At 36.2% G+C, this 16,902-nt stretch overlaps 1 pseudogene; it reads left to right on the top strand.

The window, feature by feature from the left end:
- LOC114030358 overlaps positions 1–10,930 on the top strand; it is a 38,947-nt pseudogene extending 28,017 nt beyond the window's left edge.
- Positions 10,931–16,902: the final 5,972 nt, after the last annotated feature.

The raw sequence follows: 16,902 nt of genomic DNA, 5'->3' as shown, positions 1-16,902 counted from the left end.
CCTTCATGATTCTCCTTTTTATGTACAGCTTACCTTTGAGTAAATAGAGTACTTTGTATTCTCAGGTATCCAACAGTTTTAGTAACTAATGTCTCATGCCTTTTTTTCCTCCCAAGATAAACAATCTCACAATAATTTTACAGTTACACAAAGTGGAAATCGGAAGTGCAAGAAAATAATTCATGTACTTGGGGCAAATGATGTAAAAGAAAGCTTCTCCAGGGTTCTGCAGGAATGTGAACAGAGGAAATACACATTTCCCTCACAGTTATTAGAACAGGTTTGTAGCCTTTCAGTGATTAGAATTAGCTCAGTGTCCCTTAGACTATGTATTCACTAGTAAGGACAACAATACTGAAACTGTATGATAGTGATGAAAACTATATTAATCTAGGTTCAGGTAATCTTTTAAACCTTGAGCACCACAGTGCTTGTGTGCTATTGGATTTCATTGCCAAAATTAAGATATGGGAAAGCAAGAAGAATGAAAAAATGGATAGGTAAGGAATAAGGATGTGGGTTGGGAGAGAAGGAAGGAGAAGAAAGATGAGGGGGAAATGGAAAGAAGAAATCAGGGCAGCTAGGTGGCACAGTGGATAGAGCACTGGCCCTGAAGTCAGGAGGACCTGAGTTCAAATCCGGCCTCAGACCAAACACTTGACACTTACTAGCTGTGTGACCCTGGGCAAGTCACTTAACCCCAATTGCCTAAAAAAAAAAGAAAAAGAAAGAAGAAATCACTCCATTTAGCTATCATCAACAAACATAAAGATTGCAATATACAAAGAACAAAAAAGGGAATTGCATATGAGACCAAGTTTCTCTTCTTTTTCTAGTTCTTGTCTAAGGTTCATTTCTTAACTCCCTTCTCTTCTCCCTCTTCATTTAACAGTTTTGGGAAACTCATTTATTCTCATAATCTCAGCAACCATCTCTACACATATGATTCTCAAATCATGATCTCCAGCACTGACCTCAACATCCTGCTTTCTTGAATCTGTCTATAGGACAACTTCACTCAGATGACTCATTGTCATGTCAGATTTAACATGTGAATGGCTGAATTTATCATGAAATCATAGAATTTCTTGCATTGAGAAGTCTTTTAGTGTAATTCTAGCAACACTTTATTTTTTAGGTGAAAAAATGAAACCTGAGAGTGTAAGTGACTTCCCCAAAATTTGCAAAGCTAGTTTAGTGGCTAACCTCAATTAAAGCTCAGTTAGAACAATTATTCTTTCGATGATCTTTCCACTATCTTTTCCTAAAACATAGGAAACATTTAACATTTTCATTTTTATTGCCGATGGCATTTTTATCATTGTTTCCATCAAGGCTTCTTTCCTTTGATCTCAAACTCTAGAATTTGATATCTACTTTTTTCTACCTATTTCCCTTTTCAGTCTTACTACATTTTGCTAATTATTCCCCCACAGTGTTTCCTAAATTATGAGGTTGTTTTTTTTTACTGTCTAGTTTTTTCATTATTTTGATTTTAGTCTAATATTTCTTGTCACATGGAGTCCTTGCTTTATATGTGGACCATTCTAATTTTCAGGAGTTTATTTCCTGTCTAAGGTTTGCCACTTTCTGTTCTAGGCTATCGATTTTCTTTTCCACTCTTTTCCTCCATAACTCTTATTTCATTTTGAAATTTTGCACCTTTCTTCATTCCTTCCAGTTATCATTCTTGTCTCTGAGGCTTTGCTTGTTATAGAGGCACTTTCTTTTTCTAGGTTCATGTCTTGGGCTTCTCTAAATCCATAGTATTTCTTCATTGTTATATTTTCTTCTGTTTACTCCTATCTCCAGCCTTCATTTATAGATTAAGCCTTTATGTTTGTGTCAAACTCTTCTCTCTCTTGCTCTCTTAGATGGAGTAGTGAGCTCTTCCTTGGTTCTGACTGTGGTAGCTAAAACTGGGGCCTACCCTCAGTAGAAATCCCTAGATTTAGGCTTAATTTCCAGATGGTTTGATTTAAGTTTTGGCCTTGGTCCTTTCTGTTTCCTTCTTATCTCCCAAATTCAGAGATGGCTCCATCTCTTGTTGTGCCCTAACAGATACCAACCTAATGTTGTCAATTGTGCTGGTATCAAGCTTCCTGCGAGAACCCAGGTGCTGCCCAGGAGCCCCTTGCTGTGGCTCAAGTGTGCACTGCCTGGGCACTTGGCTGACTGGTTACTGGGCTGTCTTTGTCACCTTCTGTGGCTCATGCCTAAGCCCTGAATTATCTGTACATTGGTCTGACCTTGCTACCTGTGCCCTTTACCTACTCCAGTTTATTCTGCTTAGAATATCTGCAGGCTTCTGGCAGTGCTAGTCTTGACAGAGATGTTTATAGCTACTTCTCTTTGTTTTTTTTTTTAATCGTTGTTCCTTCTCATATATTTTTAGAATTTTCATGGAACGTTTGGGGATAATCTGGGTTCCTTTTGGTCAGATTGTCTCATCATCTTAGTTAGAAGTCTGAACCATGGGCTTCTGATTGGTAAGCCTTCACTATAACTAGTCTCCTGCACACTATACACATACCATTATACTTCCTATTCTCTAGTCCCTTGCTTCCCCTTCCAAACTCCCATCCTGAGATCCTGAGTTCTGATTAGTGAGTATTCACTGTATCTATTCTGCATGCTCTATTCCCTAGTTATCTTCATACTGCTTTGCTGTACATGTACCCTTTATCTTCACTCCCTTCCAACTCTATCTCTGAAAATAGTAATTAAATCTCTACTACCAAAATACCCCTCTTTGTTCACTGCTTCCTTAAATGTGTTATCTTCCCCTGTTAGAATGTAAGCCCCTTGAAGGCAGGGTCTATCTTGCTTTCTTGTACTTAATATCCCCTGTACTCTTATGCTTAACATACAATCAGCACTAAATAAATGCTTTTTTCATTCATTTATTGTTTCCCTTAAGATTCTCGTGGTTTTGTTTCTCCAGATAAATTTTGTTTTTATTTTTCCTAGTCCTCCAAAATAACCCTGTGGTTATTTTTTGTTTGTATATATTTGTTATGGCATTGAAAATGTAAATTGATTTGGGCAATATTGTCATTTTTATTCTACTGGTACAGCCCAAACATGAGTAATTACTATCTTTCCAATTATTTAGGTTTGACTTTTTTTCTGCAAAGAGTGTTTTGGCTAGGAATGGTACTGCATGTCTGCAATCCCTGCTATTGCAGGAGGCTGAATCTGAGCGAGTGCTTTAATTTGGGAGTTCTGAGATCTAGCACAGCTAATGCCAATTGGATGTCCTTGTTAAGTCTGGAACTGCTATGTTGAACCTCAGGGAAGAGGGGACCACCAGGCTTCTGAAGGACAATCAAATTGGTCCAGGTCAAAAATGGAGCAAGTTAAACCTTTCGGACCAATCAGTAGGAAGATCAGGCCGTGAGCGGCTGCTATACTTCTAATGTTGGAGTAATAGAGGACTCTATCTTTTTTGTTTTCAAAAAGCTTTTGTGGTTTTATTCATATGATACCTGTTCGACTCAGATGTTGAACTCTCAGATATTTAATACATTTTGTAGTTGTTTTGAATAGTATTTCTTTCTCTACGTCTTCCTGCTGAAAGCTTTAACTTGCTCCATTCTCTGTCCTGGATTGAAGAAAATAACTCCTTAAAAAATAGAATTGGCCAAACAGAAAAGGAGACACAAAAACTTGCTGAAGAGAAGAATTCCTTAAAAATAAAATGGACCAAATGGAAAAGGAGGTGCAAAATCTAGTAGAAGAAAAGAATTCCTTAAAAATTAGAATGGGGGGGCACAGCGGATAGAGCACCAGCCCTGAAGTCAGGAGGAGCTGAGTTCAAATCCGGCCTCAGACCAAACTTGACACTTACTAGCTGTGTGACCCTGGGTAAATCACTTAACCCCAATTGCCTTAAAAAAAATTAGAATAGGGCAAGTGGAAGCTAATGACTCTATGAGAGAGTGAGAATCAGTCGAACAGAAATAAAAGAAGGAAAAAATAAATGAAAACATAAAATACCTCATTGGTAAAACAACTGACCTGGAAAATAGATCCAGGAGAGACAATTTAAAAATTATTGGTCCACCTGAAAATCATGATAAAAAAAAAGAGCCTAGACAGATCTTTCAGGAAATCATCAAGGAAAACTGCCCTGAGGTGATAGAACCAGAAGGTAAAATAGTCATAAAAAGAATCCACAGATCACCTCCTGAAAGAGACCGTGGAATACAATATTCCGTAAGGCAAAGGAGCTTGGATTACAACCAAGGATCAACTCCCCAGCAAAAATAAGCATAATCTTTCAGGGGAGGAGATGGATATTCAATGAAATAGGGGACTTCCAAATCTTCCTGATAGAAAGAGCAGAGCTCAACAGAAAATTTTATCTTCAAATACCAGACTCAAGAGAGACATAAAAAGGTAAATGGGACAGAAAAAAACAACATGTTATTAAAAAGGGCAAACTGTTTGCATCCTTACAAGAGAAGATGACACTTGTAACTCTTGAGAACTATATTGTTATTATACCATTTTAAAGGGGTATACGTAGATAGGATGGGTATAATTTGACTTTGATGTAATGATAAAAAAAATCTAATCAAGTGGGCTAAACGGAACTAAGTGAGTGGATTAATCTGATCTAACTAAGTGAATGTACTAGGAGAAAAGGAAAAGAGGAGGCAGACAAGGGTAAATTACGTTATAGGAAAAGGCACAAAAACCTATTACAATAGAAGGAAAGAAGGGAGGGAAATGAGCATTGTTTGAACCTTACTCTCATCAGATTTGGATCAAGGAGGGAATAACATAAACAGTTAAGTATAGAAATCTAACTTGCCATATAGGCAGTAGGAGGAGGAAAGGGAAAGAAAAAGGAGAGGGGATAGAAGGGAGGGAAGAAGTAATAAGAGAAAAGAGGAAGAAAAGGGAGGGGGTTAATAGAAGGGAGGTGGGACTAAGGTAGGCAGTGGTCAAAAGCAAAACACTAGTGAGAAGGGAAAGGGAGAAAGGAGAAAGAAAAGCATAAACAAGGGGGAAATAGGATGGAGAGAAAGACAAAGTAATCATAACTGTGAATGTGAATGGGATGAACTCCCCCATAAAATGGAAACTGATAGCAGAATGGATTAAAAACCATAATCCTACAATATGTTGTTTACAGGAAACACATTTGACAGAGAAGGACACACACAGGGTAAAGGTAAAAGGCTGGAGTAGAATATATTATGCTTCAGTTGAAGGGAAAAAAAATTAAGCAGAGGTAGCAATGCTGATCTCAGACAAAGCAAAAGCAAAAATAGATCTTGTCAAAAGAGACAAGGAAGAAAACTACATACTGTTCAAAGGCACCATAGACAATGAAGTAATATCATTACTAAACACATATGCACCAAATGGTATAGTATCCAAATTCTTAGAGGAGAAGTTAAGGGAGTTACAGAAAGAAATAGACAGCAAAACTATACTAGTGGGGGAACCTCAACCTGCCCCTCTCTGAACTAGATAAATCTAACCACAAAATAAACAAGAAAGAAGTTAAGGAGGTGAATAGATATTAGAAAAGTTAGATATGGTAGACCTCTGGAGAAAATTGAATGGGGATAGAAAGGAATATACTTTTTTCTTAGGGGTATATGGCACATACACAAAAATTGACCATGTACAAGAGCATAAAAACTTCACAATCCAATGTGGAAAGGCAGAAATATTAAATGCATCCTTTTCAGATCATAATGCAATAAAAAGTATTATAAAGTAATAAATAATGTAAATGTAATGAATATTGTATTGTAATAAATATTGTAACATAATAAATAATGTAAATGTAATCAAGGACCATGGAAAGATAGACTAAAAAATAATTGGAAACTAAATAATCTAACCCTAAAAAATGAATGGGTCAAACAACAAATCATAGGAACAATAACTTCATTCAAGAGAATGACAATAATGACACAACATACCAAAATTTATGGGATGCAATGAAAACAGTTCTTAAGCAAAGTTTCCTATGTCTAAAAGCTTACAAGAATAATATAGAGAAAGAGGAGATCAATGAATTGGGCATACAACTAAAAAAACTAGAAAAAGAACAAATTTAAAATCCCCAATTAAATAAGAAATTACAAATACTGAAAACCAAAGGAGAAATTAATAAAATTGAAATTAAGAAAACTATTGAACTAATAAATAAAACTAAGACTGGTTTTATGAAAAAACCAATAAAATAGATAAACCATTGGTTAATTTAATTTTAAAAAAAGAAAGAAGAAAACCAAATTACCAGTATCAAAAATTAAAAGGATGAATCCACCACCAAGGAAGAGGAAATTAAAACAATAATTAGGAACTATTTTGCCCAACGGTATGCCAATAAATTTGACAATCTTACTGAAATGGATGAATATTTACAAAAACATAAATTGCCCAGATTAACAGAAGAGGAAGTAAATTACTTAAATAACTCCATCTCAGAAAAAGTAATTGAAGAAGTCATTGATGAACTCCCTAGGAAAAAATCTCCAGGGCAAGATGGATTTACATGAGAATTCTATCAAACATTTAAAGAACAATTAATTCCGATACTATATAGACTATTTGGGAAAATAGACAAAGAAGGAGTCTTACCAAATTCTTTTTATGATACAAATATGGTACTGATACAGCAGCTTATCACAAGAATAACACATTATGACCAGGTAGGATTTATACCAGGAATGCAGGGCTGGTTCAATATTAGGAAAACTATCAGCATAATTGATCATATCAACAACAAAACTAATAGAAACCACATGGTCATCTCAATAGATGCAGAAAAAGCTTTTGACAAAACACAATACCCATTCCTATTAAAAACACTAGACTGCATAGGAATCAATGGAGTTTTCCTCAAAATAATAAGTAGCATCTACCTAAAACCTTCAGCAAGCATCATATGTAATGGGGACAAGCTAGAAGCATTTCCAATAAGATTGGGGGTGAAACAAGGATGTCCATTATCATCACTGTTGTTCAATATCATACTGGAAATGTTAGCTTTAGCAACAAGAGAAGAAAAAGAAATTGAAAATATTAAAATAGGCAAAGAAAAAACAAAGCTATCACTCTTTGCAGATGATATGATGATATACTTGAAATAATAAACAACTTTAGCAAAGTTGCAGGCTACAAAATAAACCTACATAAATCATCTGCATTTCTATATATTACCAACAAAGCCCAACAGCAAGAGATAGAAAGAGAAATTCCATTTAAAGTTACTGTAGACATTATAAAATATTTAGGAGTGTACCTACCAAAACAAATCCAGGAACTATATGAACACAATTACAAAACACTTTTCACACAAATAAAGTCATATCTAAATACTTGGAAAAAAATCAGTTGCTCATGGGTAGGCTGAGCTAATATAATAAAAATAACAATTCTACCTAAGCTAATTTACTTATTCAGTGCCACACCAATCAAACTATCAAAAAATTATTTTATAGAGCTAGAAAAAATAATAACAAGATTCATTTGGAAGAACAAAAGGTCCAGAATATCAAGGGAACTAATGAAAAGAAATGCTAGGAAAGGTGGCCTAGCCATTCCAGATCTTAAATTGTATCATAAAGCAGCAATCATCAAAACCACTTGGTACTGGTTAAGAAATAGAGTGGTGGATCAGTGGAATAGGTTAGGTATGCAAGTAGTCAATGACTATAGTAATCTACTATTTGATAAACTCAAAGACCCCAGCTTCTGGGATAAGAACTTACTATTTGACAAAAACTGCTGGGAAAACTGGAAAAGAGTATGGCAGAAACTAAGCATAGACTAAAATCTCACACCATATACCAAAATAAAGTCAAAATGGGTTCATGATTTAGATATAAAGGCTGATACTATAAGCAAACTGGGACAGCAAGGAATAGTTTACCTGTCAGATTTATGGAGAACAGAATAATTCATGACAAAATAGGAGATACAGAACATTACTAAATGCAAAATGGATAATTTTGATTACATTAAATTGAAAAGTTTTTGCACAAGCAAAGCCAATGCAACCATGATTGGAAGGAAAGTAGAAAATTGGAAAAGAATTTTTACAACTAGTCTCTCTGATAAGGGCCTCATTTCTGAAATATAGAGAGAATTAACTCAAATTTATAAGAATACAAGTCATTCCCCAATTGATGAATAGTCAAAGGATATGAACAGGCAGTTCTCAGATGAAGAAGTTATCTATAGCCACATGAAAAAATGCCCTAAATCACTATTGATTAGAGAAATGCAAATCAAAACAACTCTGAGGTACCACATCACACCTATCAGATTGGCTAACATGACTAAACAGGAAAGTGAGAAATGTTGGAGAAGATGTGGGAAAATTGGAACACTAATGCATTGTTGGTGGAGTTGTGAAATGATTTAACCATTTTGGAAAGCAATTTGGAACCATGCCCAAAGGGCTATAAAAATGTGCATACCCTTTGACCCAGCAATAGCATTTCTAGGGCTCTATCCCAAAGAGATGATACAAATGGGAAAAGGACCAACGTGTACAAAAACATTTATAGCAGCTCTTTTTGCAGTGGCAAAGAATTGGAAATTGAGGGAATGTCCATCAATTTGGTAATGGCTGAACAAGTTGTGGTATATGAATGTAATGGAATATTATTTTGCTATAAGAAATGATGAGCAGGCAGACTTCAGAAAAACCTGGAAAGACTTGTATGGACTGATGCTGAGTGAAGTGAGTAAAACCAGAAGAACATTGTACACAGTAATAGTCACATTCTGTGATGACTAACGCTGATAGACTTAGACCTTCTCAACAATGCAAGGATCTAAGTCATCTCCAAAGGCCTCATGACGGAAAATGCTATCCACATCCAAAGAACTGTAGTGTTTGAATGCAGATCGAAACATACCATTTGCTATTTTTTTCTTCTGGTTTTTTTTTTGTTTGTTTCCTCTTTCTTGTGGTTCCTCCTATTGGTTCTAATTCTTCCTTACAACATCATTAATGTGAAAATATGTTTAATAGGAATGTATATGTATAGCCTATATCATATTGCATGCTGCCTAGGGGAGGGAGGTGGAGAAAACTTTAAAACTGAAGAGCTTAATAGAAGTGACTTGATAAATCAAAATAAATTAATAACAATATAACAAAAATAAATAAATAAATAAAATGTGGCACCAAGAACTGAACATGGTATTCTAAATGTGATAAGACCAGGACATGTCACCAGCAGGATCATTGCTTGCCTCATTCTGAGCACTATGCCTGTGTTAATACATTTTAAGATGGCATAACTATCTATCTCCCTATCTATCAATCTAGCAATTGATCTATCTTTACATTTGTTGTGTTGATCCCATCTTCACATCTTTCTTGCAACGTTCCCTTCTCTCTACTCACAAAGCCACCACCCTAGATCAAGTTCTCATTACCTTCCTCCTGGGCTATTGAAATAGCGTAAAAAATGGTCTCCCTATCTCCTGTCTCTCCCCTTTCTAATCTGTCCTCTATACAACTATAAAACCTTAAGTAGGTTTGTTTTTCTTTCAATAGTAAAATACAAACTCCTCACTTGCATGCTTATAACCTTTCATAATCAGGCTACTACCCACCTCTCTTTGTAGAATAATTTTATATTATTCCCCCTCATATATTGAATATTCTAGTTCAGCTGCTCAACTCACTGCTCTCCATTATCCAGCATTTCATCACTCATCTCTATGCCATTGCCCAGGTCCCTTCTGCCCAGACTGTTCTCTATCTTACCTCTGCCTTTTAGAATCCCTATTTCCCTTCAAGATTCAGGTCAAGTGGTAACTTTACAAAGTGTTTATACAGAGAGAGAGAGAGAGAGAGAAGGAGGACAGAGGGGGGGTTAGTCTATGGCCCTGGAAAGACTGATTGCAAAGTAATGGCAAAAATAAGATAGGAGGAAGAAGTATTTATCCATTAAGAATCAAAACATAACAACTTTTACACATATTATTTCATAATTTGTGCTTTGGAAGGATTTATTTTTCATTGCTTTGTTCTTGTAATTTGTTTATTATTTCGTTCTTTCAGAAAACGCTAGACAAAACCCAGCTAAAGTCAATAAAGACATAATCAATGCTATTGAAGACTTTGCATGCAAAGGGTCTGCCCAATTCATGAAAAAAAGTGAAAGTGGTCATCTTCCTGTCACAGCTATTGGAAGTGTTTTATGACAGTATGAAAAAAAGAGGAGACAGTGTGCCAGTGACCCCCATGTTCTCTGAATTAAAAAAGGAAGTTGTTCATTTAGTACAAATGCATTTGCCTATGAGCAGTATTATTAGAAAGTGTTTATTCATACATTTTCATAGTATTAAATTATTTTTAAACATTTTTAGGTCTTGCAAGTAACCCTTCCAGGAAGCAAGATAATTTGGTTTTGGAAAAGAAAAAAGAGTCAACCATTTTTCAGGTGTGTGGTAAAATAAGGAGAAAATTGAAAGCACTGTCTCTTGGATACAAGATTTAATTTTAAAGGAACAAAAGTTATGCCTTTTCAGATGAGTCCATCCTAAATTTTAGTGAAAAAGAATACAAAACTGAATGGGCTGCAGAGAAGCCTGAATATCACCATTACTCTGGAACATGGAAGCTTCTATCTCCAGGTTTTAGGGATTGTCAGAGATGTATTAAAGGCCTCCCAGATGATTGAGGATATGATCAAAAGAGTTCGTTTGCAAAAAAAAAGTTGAGGAGTATAAAGCTAAACTGCTCTATGGCATCATTGAATGACAGTATAATGACCATGGTGTTTTCAAGCCTTTTGACAAAATAACTAATATGCATTTAGAGGATGCAAGGACAGGAAAGAAAAGTAGCATTGATGTGAAGGTTAAGAATGAAAACTACATGGTGGACTTTCACAACAAGATTGCTCCAGGTGAAATGAAACAATTTTCCAGTTAAGCAATTCACTGAATCTGAAGGTTAGTTCAATTTTTCTCTTCTTTTTCTTTTCCCCTGCTTGAGCACCTGACCTGTACCTCATGCTATTTTAGGCTCTGGAGGGATTAAAAAAGGGGTAGAAGACATTGCTTTTTGCCATTGTTTGTATCTCATTTGTATGTCATTCTTAGCACAGTGCCTGGCACCTAACTTTCTAAATGATAATTGACTCACTTCTGTTCCAGCTCTTGTGTAACCGTGGGCAAAGTCACTTACCTTTCTCAGCTATAGATCATCAGCTGTAAAAATGTAGAGCATTGCAAACCTTTATATAAATGAACAGTGCTAATTTAGCATAGTTGAGTGCTCCTCATCTCCCCAAAAAGAATCTGCTCCGTTTATCCCCTATTAGCAATTCATTCCTTTGGTTTAAGGCTTAAGGAAAAATTTGGTTTAAGGCTTAAGGAAAAATCTTAATAAAGTATAGGGGAAAATTTTAATAAAGTATAAATAATAAATAAAGAATAAATAAATTCTATAAAGCTGTAAGCTTTATCAGTCATTCACTCTTTTGTAAATTGATTTGTCATGCATTATGAATGAATAAATCAGTTTTCTGATTTGTGAATCAGTCTTTTTTGTATCCTGCTTTACCTTGAATCAGCTCTACAAAGACTAATTTCTTCTGGGAAAAGCTACAAACTTGCCAAGCTAAATACAGAATCATTCTGGGATTAAGGGAAAGAGTGAAATGTGAGAGATGTCTCTGCAGTTTTTCTCCTACCCAGCACCTCATGTTTATTGAATCACAAAAAGCTATGCATACTTGTGGCAGCAGAAAGCCAACAGATGACATTAGCTGACATTAGTCAAGGAAGAGCTAGTGTGAATGGGAGGTGAGACCACAATGCCGAGCTGATGGAGGAAGCTCACATAGGACCAGGACTTCCAACCTTAAGCTTTGATATTTTAGTTTATCTTAGAGAGATGCAAGTTTGGTGCAGTGAATCAATAGCCAGTGTCCAAACCAGGAATCCATGGGTTCAAGTCTCACTTCTTGCATACACTAGTTGCGGGATGCTTGGTAAATTACTCCACCTTTCAGTGCCTACGCACTTCTCTAAGACTAGGTGTTGCAGAAAAATTGACTGTATGTGAAAAGGAAAGGAAACCACAAATCTACTCCTTATCCTAGATGCCAGAGTTCTTAACGTATTATTATGGCTACCCGTATAAATTCATAAATTTGTTTTGTGATTTTAAATCAGTCTCTTAAGAGCTTTCCTTACTCTGAGTCTGTTCTGCAGAGAATGATCCCTTCTGGGTGAATTGACAAAATTGGGATTCTGACTGGCTAAGCCAAGTTCAGGACTCTGTGACAGAAATGGAAGGAACATCCTACCAGATTTGCCTATTGCTTTACTGTACCTGCTTTTCTATTTAGATGTACAGAATCTTGCAAGGATGAATGAATGAAAAAGTAGCTATTAACCATTCCATAAAAATGTGCAGATTGTTTACACCTGTTAATGTTTAGAAATAAAATAGGAAGCCTCATTTTAGTACAGTTCCTTAAATATAGTAAGGATTTAATGAAGGTTTGTTGAATTGAATTGAAGCAATTGCTCAAAGACCTAGCTAGCACTGGGGATATAAAAAAGAAGAACATAGATGATATTATGGTTTAAAGAGCCCTGGAAATTCAGATGATGTAACCAGATACTTCCATATGGGAGAGAATTAGCCATCAAATGTTTATCTTCCAGGTAAGCTCCCTCAATACTGGGATGACATGGAAAAGCAGAACTTCCTCTTGGGGAAGTTACATCTAGGAAAGCCAGAGTACATGACCATAGAGAAGCATTTTCATCACACCTGTTATAACTACAGAATAGAGAAGGAAAGTCTGCTTAGAGGAGAATCAGTTTTTTAGTGGTAGTATAAGTTGTATTGTGGGCAGCTAGGTGGTTCGGTGAATAGAGTGCTGGGCCTGGAGTCAATAAGACTCATCTTCCTGTGTTCAAATCCAGCCTCAGACATTTCCTAGCTGTGTGATCCTGGGGAAGTCATTTAACTCTGTTTGCCTCAGTTTCCTAATCTTTAAACAAGTTGGAGAAAGAAATGGCAAACGATTACAGTATCTCTGTCAATAAAATCCCAAATGGAGTCATGAAGAGTTAGACACGACTGAACAACAAAAACAACAACAAAGTAATATCATAGTTGAGTCTTCCTATAATGCTTTTCCTTCATTCTTTTTTATTGGGGAGAGGGGCGCTCAGCAAGGGGGTTAAGTGACTTGCCCAGGGTCACACAGCTAATAAGTGTCAAGTGTCTGAGGCTGGATTTGAATTCAGGGCCTCCTGACTCCAGGGCCAGTGCTCTATCCACTGTGCCACCTAGCTGCCCCCACCTTCATTCTTTTAAAATTTATACTCATTTTCCCTGGAATTAGAATCATCAAACCAGATTCACCTGACAGCTGCATTAAGTAGGACTAACTAAGGGAGATGAATTTCCAAAAGCTATGCAGAATCAGAATATTAACTAGAGACTACCTAAAACAATGTGGCAAAACAGAATGCCCAGAGTGTCAGACTTGGAATCAGGAGGACTTGGGTTGAAATCCTACCTCTTAACGACACTTAATGGCTATGTTACCATGTCCAGATCATTTAACCTCTTAAAGCCTCAAGCTCCTCTTTAAGACTGAATTATAAAGAGGTTCAAATCTGAATTGGTAGATAGACTTTCTACACCAGCAAAATCAAAGATTCTTAACATATTGACCACATGTAAGGCTGAGGCATAACTCATAATGTAGTGAGCAAAGTACTAAACAGGACACAAGGGAACCTGATTTCGAATAGATTCTCTGGTTCTAGACTCACCTGAGCTGCTGTATGATCATAGGTAAATCACACTACCACTCTGGTGCTCAGTTTCCTCATCAGTAAAATTAAAGGGTTAAACCAGATGATCTCCAAGGTTCCTTCCAACTCTCACATCCCATGTTTCTGTAACTCACGAGACAGGATATGAATTTTGTTTGAGGTTAACAATTTTAAAAATCTATCTTCAGCCAGAACACAAGTAAATCTTTAAAATTTTGAAATCTGATTTTTACCCTCACTACTGAAATATCTTCGTTAAAGGGTAGCAGAGACTTTCTCCTGGACAAATCTAATGTTCACAACCTCCTCATTTATGACCTTTCTGTAGCACTTGCCACTTTTTCACTCCTACTACTTTCATGAAACTCTCCCTTTCTTAGCTTCTGGCACTTTTTCCCTCCCACTTCTATGTCTTTAACCTCTCTTTCTTTCTTCTAAACTGGTGCCTTTTCTTCTCCCAATCTCTTTTTTGTGACTGTATGTCCAAAGGATCAGTCCTTGGCACCCCCAGAGAGCAGTATGGTATAGAGAATTTGATCTCTTTTTAATTCTAGATTTGTTACTCATTTGCTATGTGATCATGGAGAAATCAGAGAACTTCTCCACAGCTCTTTTTAGGAAATACCAATATAATCCACTTCATTTCATCCAACATCCCCTCCTTCCAAATTAATCAACCAACTTGTGAAAATTTATGTCAATGCCTTTGGTTATATATTTTTTAGTTATTTGGAATGGACTTTCTTTTTGGTCTCCCCTTTTGTTGGTAGTAAATAAAAGGATGATGATTTTTGTCAATTTACTTTATATCCTGATACTTTAGCAGTTATTACTTCAATTAAATTTAAATTGCATCTCCAGGATCTCTAAGCATGCCAACATATCATCAACAAATAGCAATAATTTTGTTTCTTCTTTGCCTGTGCTCATTCCCTTAATTTCTTTTTCCTTTCATGGTATAGCTAGCATTTTCAGCATTCTATCAAGTAATAGTGGTAAAAATTAACATACTTCCTTTACCTCTAATATTATTGGAAAAGCTGCTCTGTGGTGCTTTTTACTATGGTTTATGTTCTTGTTTTTCAAACACTATACTGTTGTGTTTGATTGTGTCTGGATCTTACTTAACTAGTCTATTTCATTGTTTAACTGTTCTATTTTAACCAGTACCAAATAGTTTTGATGACTATTGTTTTTTAAAGTTCTCTTTTCCCATTCAACTAGTTGCCACACACAAACTATATTTTAATTTAATGGAACACAGTGTCACATCCTTTGTCTTTGGGATTGTCCATAATAAACTCCCCAGGATCTCTCCAAAAAGAGATTTCTATTCTGTGACGTTAAAAAAAAATACATTCTCTAAAAGACATTGACAACTCTGAAAATAAGGTAAGAGTTCAACTTGAATCTGGATTTCAGTATCAATGTGGTCTTTCTCTTGACTCTGATGAATATTTCCTACTGTTGACAAATGCAAAGAAAACATCCAGTTGAGGCATTTTTTAATATAAAGCCTATGGAAATTCCTTGGAAGAGAGGAGGCATACTAAAATCTCTTCATCCACAAGAACATTTCATGAGACCTGTGGTGATATTAATAATCAATGACACTGAGCACATGCCCAGTTATAGGAAGATACTTTCTGGAAAATACAATAACTGGCATCGAATTTGATGTTCATCAACATTTCAAGCTCTTTTTATTTTGGTCATTTTAAAAACTGGCTCATTAAATATCAGACGCCTAATGTAGCAGTCATTTCCAAAATGATTTCCCTTTTGTAATTTATAGATTGAAAGGATAAAGAACAGAAACCTTTGGAATTTATATAACACAAGGAAAAAGAACACGGATAACCAGAATGGACTCACAAAGAATAAAAGACATCTCTTCCATTGGACAAATGCTGACTCAGTGTCCCATGTCAACAGTCAAGGTTTTATTTTCAGTTACGCTGGGGAAAATGGTAAGTAGAGGCAGAAAGTATCTTCCAAATAGGTGACATAGTGAATACCTGTATTTGGAGTCAGAAGAACTGAGCTTGAATTTGCTATGTTTCAGCAGTGCAAGTCGCTTAGTCTCTTAACCTCTCAGTCATCTATATAAAAGGAGGTTAACAATAGGCCTAAGTGTTGCAAAGTGCTTTGCAAACCTTAAAACCTTAAAGTTATATAAGCTATAGTGCTGTTTGTTGTTGTTGTTTATTTCAAATAGGGTGCTTCTCCCATTATAATAACCACACCTGAGCAGGTGTGTTTTGTCTTTGTTTAGATGATTACAAGGTCATTTGAAGCAGTTGGATTGCACAGTGGATAGAGTACTGGGCCTGGATTCAGGAAGAACTGAGTTCATATATGGCCTCAGACACTTACTATGTAACCTGGGCAACTCACACTTAACTTCTGTCTCCCTCAGTTTCCTCAACTTCAAAATTGGGATTACCCCCATTTTACCTCCCAGGGTTGTTGAGGAGGATCAAATGTGATAAAGCACAGTACCTGGCATGCAGTAGGGTGGAGACATCTCTAAATTTTGCATCTCACTTTTCTTTTGAGCTACTACAATTCTGCTTCCTTCATAGTGCACAGAGCCTTCTTTGATGCAGGCATATCATGCTGAGTGATCCTTTGCCAGCATCTCCCATGTCTCACAATCAATTCCAAAGTTCTTTAGAGAGACCTTGAGAGTGCCCTTGTATCTCTTTTTCTGACCACCATGTGAGTGCCTTCCTTGCTTAAGTTCTCTGTAAAATAGTCTTTTAGGCAAACATATGTTTGGCATTCAAACAATACGGCCACCCTATCAGAGTTGCACGTTCTGCAGTAGAGTTTGAATGCTTGGCAGTTTAGCTCAAAAAAGGATTTCAGTGTCTGGTACCTTATCTTGCCAGGTGATCATCAGAATCTTTCTAAGACAATTCAAATGAAAGAGATTCAGTTTCCTGGCAAAGCACTTGTATACTGTCCAGGTTTCACAGGCATAAAATAATGAAGTCAGCACAATGGCTCTGTAGACTTTCAGTTTAAAGACAATCTAATACCCCTTCTCTCCCACACTTTCCTTCTAAGCCTCCCAGACACTGAGTTAGCTCTGAC

Source organism: Vombatus ursinus, unplaced genomic scaffold, assembly GCF_900497805.2.
Source record: "Vombatus ursinus unplaced genomic scaffold, bare-nosed wombat genome assembly UNPS02014959.1, whole genome shotgun sequence".
In the NCBI taxonomy this organism is placed as follows: Eukaryota; Metazoa; Chordata; class Mammalia; order Diprotodontia; family Vombatidae; genus Vombatus; species Vombatus ursinus.
This window is presented reverse-complemented; position numbering and strand designations above follow the sequence as displayed.